The sequence below is a fragment of the Rhinolophus ferrumequinum genome, chromosome 5 (assembly GCF_004115265.2).
Source record: "Rhinolophus ferrumequinum isolate MPI-CBG mRhiFer1 chromosome 5, mRhiFer1_v1.p, whole genome shotgun sequence".
Classification (NCBI taxonomy): Eukaryota; Metazoa; Chordata; class Mammalia; order Chiroptera; family Rhinolophidae; genus Rhinolophus; species Rhinolophus ferrumequinum.
The window spans coordinates 24,289,152-24,297,318 of NC_046288.1; the positions used below are offsets into that span (position 1 = coordinate 24,289,152).

The window sequence follows — 8,167 nt, forward strand, 5'->3', positions numbered from 1 at the left end:
TATCATAAAATCCACATTTTCAAAGCAAGTAGGATTAATGCTAATGAAGCTTATATTTCACTTTCCCTCATTTTTTATTAAAAAGATAGGTAATATGTATTGAGGACTTAGAAAGAGCCAGACATCATATACAAATTTTATATACATCATTCAATTTAATCATCTCCACAAAACTTTGATATTTCTGGTTTCTTCTTATCCCCATTTTATGGAAGAGGAAATGGCGACTAACAAATTGATCCAGGACTCATTATCATCAAGGGACCAAGCTATTTCTTGAAAAAAAACCAAACTAATACAAAAGCTTATTTTCTTAGCAACTATGCTCTTTTTCTCTCTAAAATTATCCATTTATTTAATTAGTGTCAGTTTTACTTAATTCCGTAATCCTAATCATAGCTCTCTAAGATAGGTTTTATTAATGTAAAGATGAAAAAACTATACTCCCAGAGAGATGACAGTAAATGCTAGTAAATAAAACTTCATGGAATCTAACTATTATTGTCACTTCTTTTTACAATAATCGAGGCCAAATATAAAACATTTTGCTGACAACACAAAAACTCATTATACTGGAGGACTCTCTCTCAAGGATCCGTGATCGTCTTTGGACTGGACAACAGGGCTGTCACAGGTCATATCCTGAGGGAAGCCAAATGTGAGTCAGAATTTAGTGTCAGGATGTTTATCAGGAACAAAATCTTCCTATCAACACCTATGGAAAAAAGAAAAGGGAGCAAGTCAGAGTAGGACAGGCCCAACAACTCAGACAAACCCCAGGAGCTCTGTAGTTGAAATGGTTCATCTAACCTGTCCTGTGTTGAATAGGAATGATGAAACCCCAATACCTTCTGCACCCCCATAGTGTCATCCCACTTCCATTACCCAGAAAGGGCATGACCTTGAGCAAGGGTGCTCTCTAAAGCTAAGACCATCCTGAAAGTTCTAGTAGCTGAAGGCTGGCAGCAGCTAGGGCAATACTTTCTTCCCTGAAGGAAAGTCTGGGTTGTACCTCTCTATATCCATAAATGTATTTCTCTCCAGAGATATATAAATTAACTTTGGCAGTAATTATGAGACATAGTATTCATTCTCTCTAAAGTTGAGTTGATTTTTTTCCCAAAAGTACCATATCGTATGATGTGTCTGCACGTTTGGATATGTCCATTCAGCTGTCCCATTTCTAAATTTTAACTAATTCATTATACATCCCATTTGGTCAGACCTTTTCAAATCAGGCTTTGAATTCTTAAATTATTCAAATATGTCAATTACAAATTGCAAAAGTTCCTCTTTCCTTCCTGCTTTCACAAACACCAGCAGCAATATAACTTTCAAATATATCCTTAACCTTTTTCAAAATGCATGCTGGGTTTGTGGTAAATTTGTGGTTTGCAGACAAATCTTCATTTACTGACTACTGCAGGGCAGCAGAAGGTTGTTCTAATCATTGGAGCCTGAAAACATGGTTTCTCTGCAGAAAAAACTTTCCCTTCCCCTTTCTAGCCAGCTAAAACAGAATGTAATTAGGACAAAGAAAAGAAATCTGAAGCTCAAACAAAAACTGTATTGTTATGAAGTTTAAAGGTGAGTTTGTACAAATATCAAAAACTAATTAAGCAGAACAGGTGATATTTAACTACTTTGAAACTTTGAGAAAGGAAAATTGATTTTTGTCTCATTGGATTAAATTACATTTTCATATTGATTGACACAAAGTGCTTCTGTTACTTCTCTTCCAGACATGGTAAATACACTAGCTGCTATTTATTCATGTCTCTCAAAATTTCAGAGAATGTTATTCTAGCATTTTATTATTGAACAAATATTTTGACAGGTGATGATATTTTAGGAGATAAACAGAAATATACATACATCTACTTCCATTGTGTAATTTAGATCTAGAAAATAAGGCGTAGAAGTGGTGGAGTGTAGTCACAAGTCAATTCTGTGTCTGATGTAGATTAAGATCAATGGAATCAATAAAGCTTAATTAAAACTTTAACCATTTAATATTTTTTCAGTCTCAAAACTGACAGTATTGAGCTAAGAAATGCTAGCAGTTCAGTAATCATTTCATTTCATTTGCTTTCCAAAAGTTATTAATGGTTAAGGATAAAAACACGTACGCCCCATAGAACAATAAAACTAAAAGGAAGTTAAGAAAAGTTTCCTAAGAAAATGGGGCAGAGAGGAGGATCAGAACATAGAATCTTATTTCCTGAAACACAAAATACTCCCACCTCATTGAAAAGCACCAGTTTTAAATAATCTATTTGTCCTCTTTTAGCAAGTAAACAGTGTGATAACATGTTTAGAAAGAGGGAGTTGGTTTAGGGAAACAACCAAAAGTTAATCTTGAAGAGCAGAATAATTTGTATGACTTCAGTTCTAGGCTTTTATTATGCTGGTGGGAACTATGAGCGAAAAACAGTATGGATTTTTTGAACAGTAGAGGGACTTTTTAGAGGCTTCATGGAATAAGATCTGGAAAAGAAATAGAGCACAAGAATTAAAAAAAAAATAATAGTAATTAAAAAAAAATAATAGTATCATGAAAAGCTCAGAGCTGTCTTAAAGGGAATTTTATTATTCTATTTTGTATCCTCAAACTAAGACTTCAAATGGCTTTCCCTCTTAAGCAGAATAAAATTCAAGAGATTCAATGGGTTCTAAGCGATAATAAATGACTTTACCCCTATCTTTCTGATTGTATTTCTCACCATCCTCTGCAATGGTTTGTTCTGCAATAGCCACACTGTAATAATTGCAATTCTGTAAATATTCCAAATATACCTACAGCTCAAGCATACTGTAGCATATGTATCCTATATCGCAGATGATTTGCTTATCATTTAATTCAGCTCTGTCCTCAAATAGCAAGAGTACTACCTTGCTGTACTCCTTGATTATCCTGGTGTATCAAATTTCAGCACCCTTTGTAATCTCTCTCACTTTGATAATTTTTCACAGCTATTGTCACTTTTTGCAATATAATATCTATCTATCTATCTATCTATCTATCTATCTATCATCTATCTATCTATTGTTATTGTCTGTTTCCCCTCAAAAGTCTATCTTCTTCATGATGGCATAAAGCCTGTTTTGTTCACTCTTATATCCTAGCATCTGAAGGAGATTCAGTAAATAATTGCTGAATGAATGTATGGATCTCCTTACCTCTGTACAGAATTTTTAGCATAAAATAAACTTTCATGTTTGTGTTATGAAATTGGCTGTGCCTTGAGGCTTAGAATGAATCATTTAGTAGAGCCCTAAGATAAATGCAGCTCATAGCCAACTCCACAGCAAGGACTGAAGTAGTCAGTAACTCTGGGAGAGCAGAAAAACATCTCATAGAGTTATTTATATCCTCATGCTACTGAGGTACAGAGAAAACAAACTGAGAAATTGCATGTACTCATTACTTATTAAAATGGTGACTATAGACTCTAAAGGAGTTAAGTTCCATTCATTGGAAACTCTATAATATGATTCAAGCATATGGCTTTGCAATGATTTAATGTGACCAAAAGATAGAAACTAATAGAACTAGATGGCTTAATATAGAAAAACTGTTTACCAAAAGTATCCTTTCTCCCTGGTGAACTTATATCAGGAGTTGAAGAGCAAATTATTCAAGGCTGAAAATGCTACAGCATGGGGAATTTCCTCTACATATATTCAAAGAGCAATCATAGCTGGCTCACCCCAGTCTGTTTCAAAAACTCTACAGATTAATAAAGACAAATATTTAATTCCAGACTACATTTGCTACTTTCCTTTAAGGTTCTTAAAAAGTATTATTTTTTATTCCTAGAATAATAGTAACAAATCTAATCTTAATATTTTCCTAACAGCAGAAGGGCAAATTTGCTCCTAGAAATAAATACAGATGCGTCTTAGGCAATTTGATTTTCTCCTTCAGGCCACTAACGTGCTATGCAGTGAGAAAGAAATGAGAACTACTAGGAAGGGACACTTTGTTCCAGGCCATGCCACTAAATTATCGGTTCCATATGTCAAATAAAGTGCAAAAGTATCTAATTGTCCTAGAACATAATATCTCAACTGGTAAGGTGTTTTAGAACAAAATTGAGAAAGGGCTTTAGTGCATCTCTGAATCTGAAGCCTAAACCAAGAAAACTTTTGACGTGTGAATTTCTCTGTTCCCTATTCTTTCCATGTGAATGACAACAGAGCCTCTCACACAGGTAGGACTTTAAAAGACATGTTGAATGGTGATTGAATGAGCAAAGTCAACACATGAATTAATGACAAGGAAAGGGATATCTATATTTTAACGTCTGTTCTATGTGCATTGATAAGAGCATTAAAAACTTAAGAGACCAGTGATGCCTTTCTAGGTACAACATCAAAGACACAATCCATGAAAGAAATCATTGATAAGCTGGACTTCATTAAAATTAAAAGCTGTTCTGAAAAAAGCAATACCGGAAACCTCAGAAGGTGCAGCAGCTACAGCCTTGTCCCCTGGCACTGCCCAGAGTCTGCCTGGTCCAGGAGAGGGTGCACCGTGAGCATGGCAGCGCAACCTTGATCCTCAGAGCGTGTTCCTGCCCTTAGTGGGACTCGGCCCCCTTTCACTAAGGCACCTCCGCCAAGGCACGCCCAGTTAATGTGGCTGACACAGGACTTTGGGGAAGTTGGAAGGGTTAGAGCAGCCAGACCCATGAGGGTGGCCAGTGCAGAATCCCTGCCCCACCTTCAGGGCAAGGAGGGCTAGAGACGCCAAGAAACGGGTCCTTGGAGGCCCTGCTGGAAGATGTCTCCGGAAAGGCCCACATTCTACAGGCAGGAACTGAATAAGATAGTCTGGGAGTTGCCCAAGCATTACCAGAACCTGCCCTCAGTGGGCTCCAGCACTTATGGCTCGGTGTGTGCTGCTTTTGACACAAAAACTGGGTTACATGTGACAGTGAAGAGCCCATCCACAGCATTTCAGTCCATTATTCATGCCAAAAAGACCTACAGAGAGCTGTGGTTACTTAAACATATGAAACATGAAAATATGATTGGTCTGTTGGATGTTTTCACACCTGCACTGTCTCTGGAGGAATTCAATGATAGATGTGTATCTGGTGACCCATCTCATGGGGGCACATCTGAGCATTGTGAAATGTCAGAAGCTTACAGATGACCATGTTTAGTTCCTTATCTACCAAATTCTCTGAGGTCTCAAGTGAGTACATTCGCCCAAGATAATTCACAGGGACATAAAACCTAGTAATCTATTGGTGTGAACCTAGTTGTGGTTTTTGCATTGTTGAAATTTGCTGTTTGATATTGGAATATATTCTTAAATAAATATGGTTATGTTATATATATTTTAATGTGCATTTCTTGCTTTATGTTTTTTTTGCTAATGGCATTGCTTGCTGTTGATTTTATGTGTATTTTGGACTATGGAAATAACATTAGACAAAAAGCAAATTCGAGTGATTTTCTTACTTGAGTTCAAAATGGGATGTAAAGTAACAGAGACAACTCGCAGCATCAACAACGCATTTGGCCCAGGAACTGCTAACAAACGTACCATGCAGTGGTGGTTCAAGAAGTTTTGTAAAGGAGACAAGAGCCTTGAACATGAGGAGCATAGTGGTCAGGCATCAAACATTGACAACGACAAATTGAGAGCAATCATTGAAGCTAATCCTCTTACAACTACATGAGAAGTGGCCTAACAACTCAATATTGACCATTCCACGGTCATTGGGCATTTGAAGCAAATTGGAAAGGTGAAAAAGCTTGATAAGTGGGTGCCTCATGAGCTGACCGCAAATCAAAAAAATTGTCATTTTGAAGTGCCATCTTCTCTTATTCTATGCAACAACAATGAACCATTTCTCCATCTGATTGTGACATGTGACAAAAAGCTGATTTATACGATGACCGGTAAGACCAGCTCAATGGTTAGACCTAGAAGAAGCTCCAAAGCACTTCCCAAAGCCAAACTTACACCACAAAAATGTCATGGTCACTGTTTGGTGGTCTGCTGCTGCAGGTCTGATCCACTACAGCTTTCTGAATCCTGGCAAAACGACTACATCTGAGAAGTATGCTCAGCAAATCAATGAGATGCACCAAAAACTGCAATGCCTGCAGCCTGCACTGGTCAACAGAAAGGGGCCAATTCTTCTCCATGAGAATGCCCTCCTGATCACATGTCACACAGCAAATGCTTCAAAAGTTGAAGGAATTGGGCTATGAAGTTTTGACTCATCCACCATATTCACCTGACCTCTCGCCAACCAATTACCATTTCTTCAAGCATCTTGACAACTTTTTGCAGGGAAAATGCTTCCACAACTAGCAGGATGCAGAAAATGCTTTCCAAGATTTTGTTGAATCCCAAAGCATGGATTTTTATGCTACAGGAATAAACATACTTATTTCTTGTTGGCAAAAATGTGTTGATTGTAATCGTTCTTATTTTGATAAATAAAGATGTGTTTGACCTGAGTTATTATAATGATTTAAAATTCATGGTCCAAAACCACAATTACCTTTGCACCAATCTGATAGTTGTGAACAAGACTGCAAGCTGAAGGCAGGAAACTGCACTCAGTCTTTGACCCAGATGCCAAAGATGAACCTTGCACATATATTTATTAGTGCCAATCCCTTGGCTGTCAATTTGCTGGAGAAGGTGCTTGTACGGGATTCAGATAAGAGAATTAGTGCCCCCCAAACCCTCTCATCTGTCTACTTTGCTCAGTGTCATGATCCTGGTGATGAACCAGTGGCTGGTCTTTGCTATCCATCCTTTGAAAGCAGAGGCCTCCTTATAGAAGAATAGAAAAGCCTAACCTATGATAAAGTCATCAGCTTATGCCACCATTCCTTGGTCAAGAAGTGATGGAATCCTGAGTACCTGGTATCTATTCTGTTGATCCCACTTTTCTGTGAGGGGAAGACCTTTCACAGATTCTCTCCAAGTATTATTCAAGTGCCTTTTGTTGCAAAGATTTCCTTCTCGGTGGAAAAGGGAGGGATCTGTGTGTGTACGTGTGTGTGTGCACACATGTGCATGTATCTGTCTTTGTGGGACCGTAAGAGAATATGAGCAAACTATGATTGCAGTGACTGTAGTGGAGTTAATGCTGTATGGCCGCCTCTGCTTGCCCTTCTTTGTGAGAGTCAGCTCAGGCAGGCAAAAGCTGCCATCTTGTTACGGTTTGTTAAATGCAAGGTAAAAAAAAATATTAAATGTCAAAAAAAGGCAGTATCAAGAGAATAAAAATATAAGCCACAGAAGATATTTGCAATATACATAGCTGATGAAGTTACTGTTATGCAAAATATACAAAGAGCTCTTAAAAATCAATAATAAGAAAACAAAAGCCCAATTAAAAAATGTGTCAAAGACCTTAACAGACACCACACCTAAGAAGACGTACAGAAGGCAAATGAGCATTTGAAAAGATGCTCCACATCATATGTTATCAAGGAAATGCAAATTAAAACAACCATGAGATACCATTACACACCTATTAGAATAGCACAAATCTGGAATGCTAGCAACATCAAATGGTGGGCAGGTTATAGAGCAGGAACTCTTTCTATTGCTGGTGAAAATGCAAAATATTCCAGTCATAGTTTGGCGGTTTCTTACAAAACTAAATATGCTCTTACCATGTGAGCCAGCAAACATACTCATAGGTATTTATGCAGAAGAGTGAAAAAGTTATGTCCACACAAAACCCTGTATGTGAATGTTTATAGCTGCTTTATTCATAATTGCCCAAATTTGGAATCATCCAAAATATTCTTCAGGAGATGAAAGGATAAATTAGGTACATTGAGACAATAGAATATTATTCAGCACTGAATGAATTAGCTGTCAAGCCATGAAAAGACATGGAGGAAACTTTAATGCATATAACTAAATAAAACAAGAGAGTCTGAAAAGGCTACATATGATATGATTCCAACTTTGTGATAGTTGAAAAAGACAAAGCTATGGAGACAGTAAAAAAAAAAAAATCAGTGTTGACAGGGGTGGAGTGTGGGGAAGAGATAAATAGGGAGAGCACAGAGGATTTTCAAGGCAGTAAAAATACTCTGATTGTTGGATATATGTCGTTATATATTTGTCCAAACCTATAGAATGTATATCACCAAGAGTGAGCCCTATATAAACTAT

The 8,167-nt window shown here is 37.2% G+C and overlaps 2 pseudogenes; both read left to right on the forward strand.

The window, feature by feature from the left end:
* The first annotated feature begins 4,786 nt into the window (after positions 1–4,786).
* On the forward strand, positions 4,787–5,264 carry LOC117022058 (mitogen-activated protein kinase 14-like; annotated as a pseudogene).
* Positions 5,265–5,426: 162 nt separating this feature from the next.
* LOC117022059 (histone-lysine N-methyltransferase SETMAR-like) lies at positions 5,427–6,466 on the forward strand (annotated as a pseudogene).
* The last annotated feature ends 1,701 nt before the right edge of the window (positions 6,467–8,167 follow it).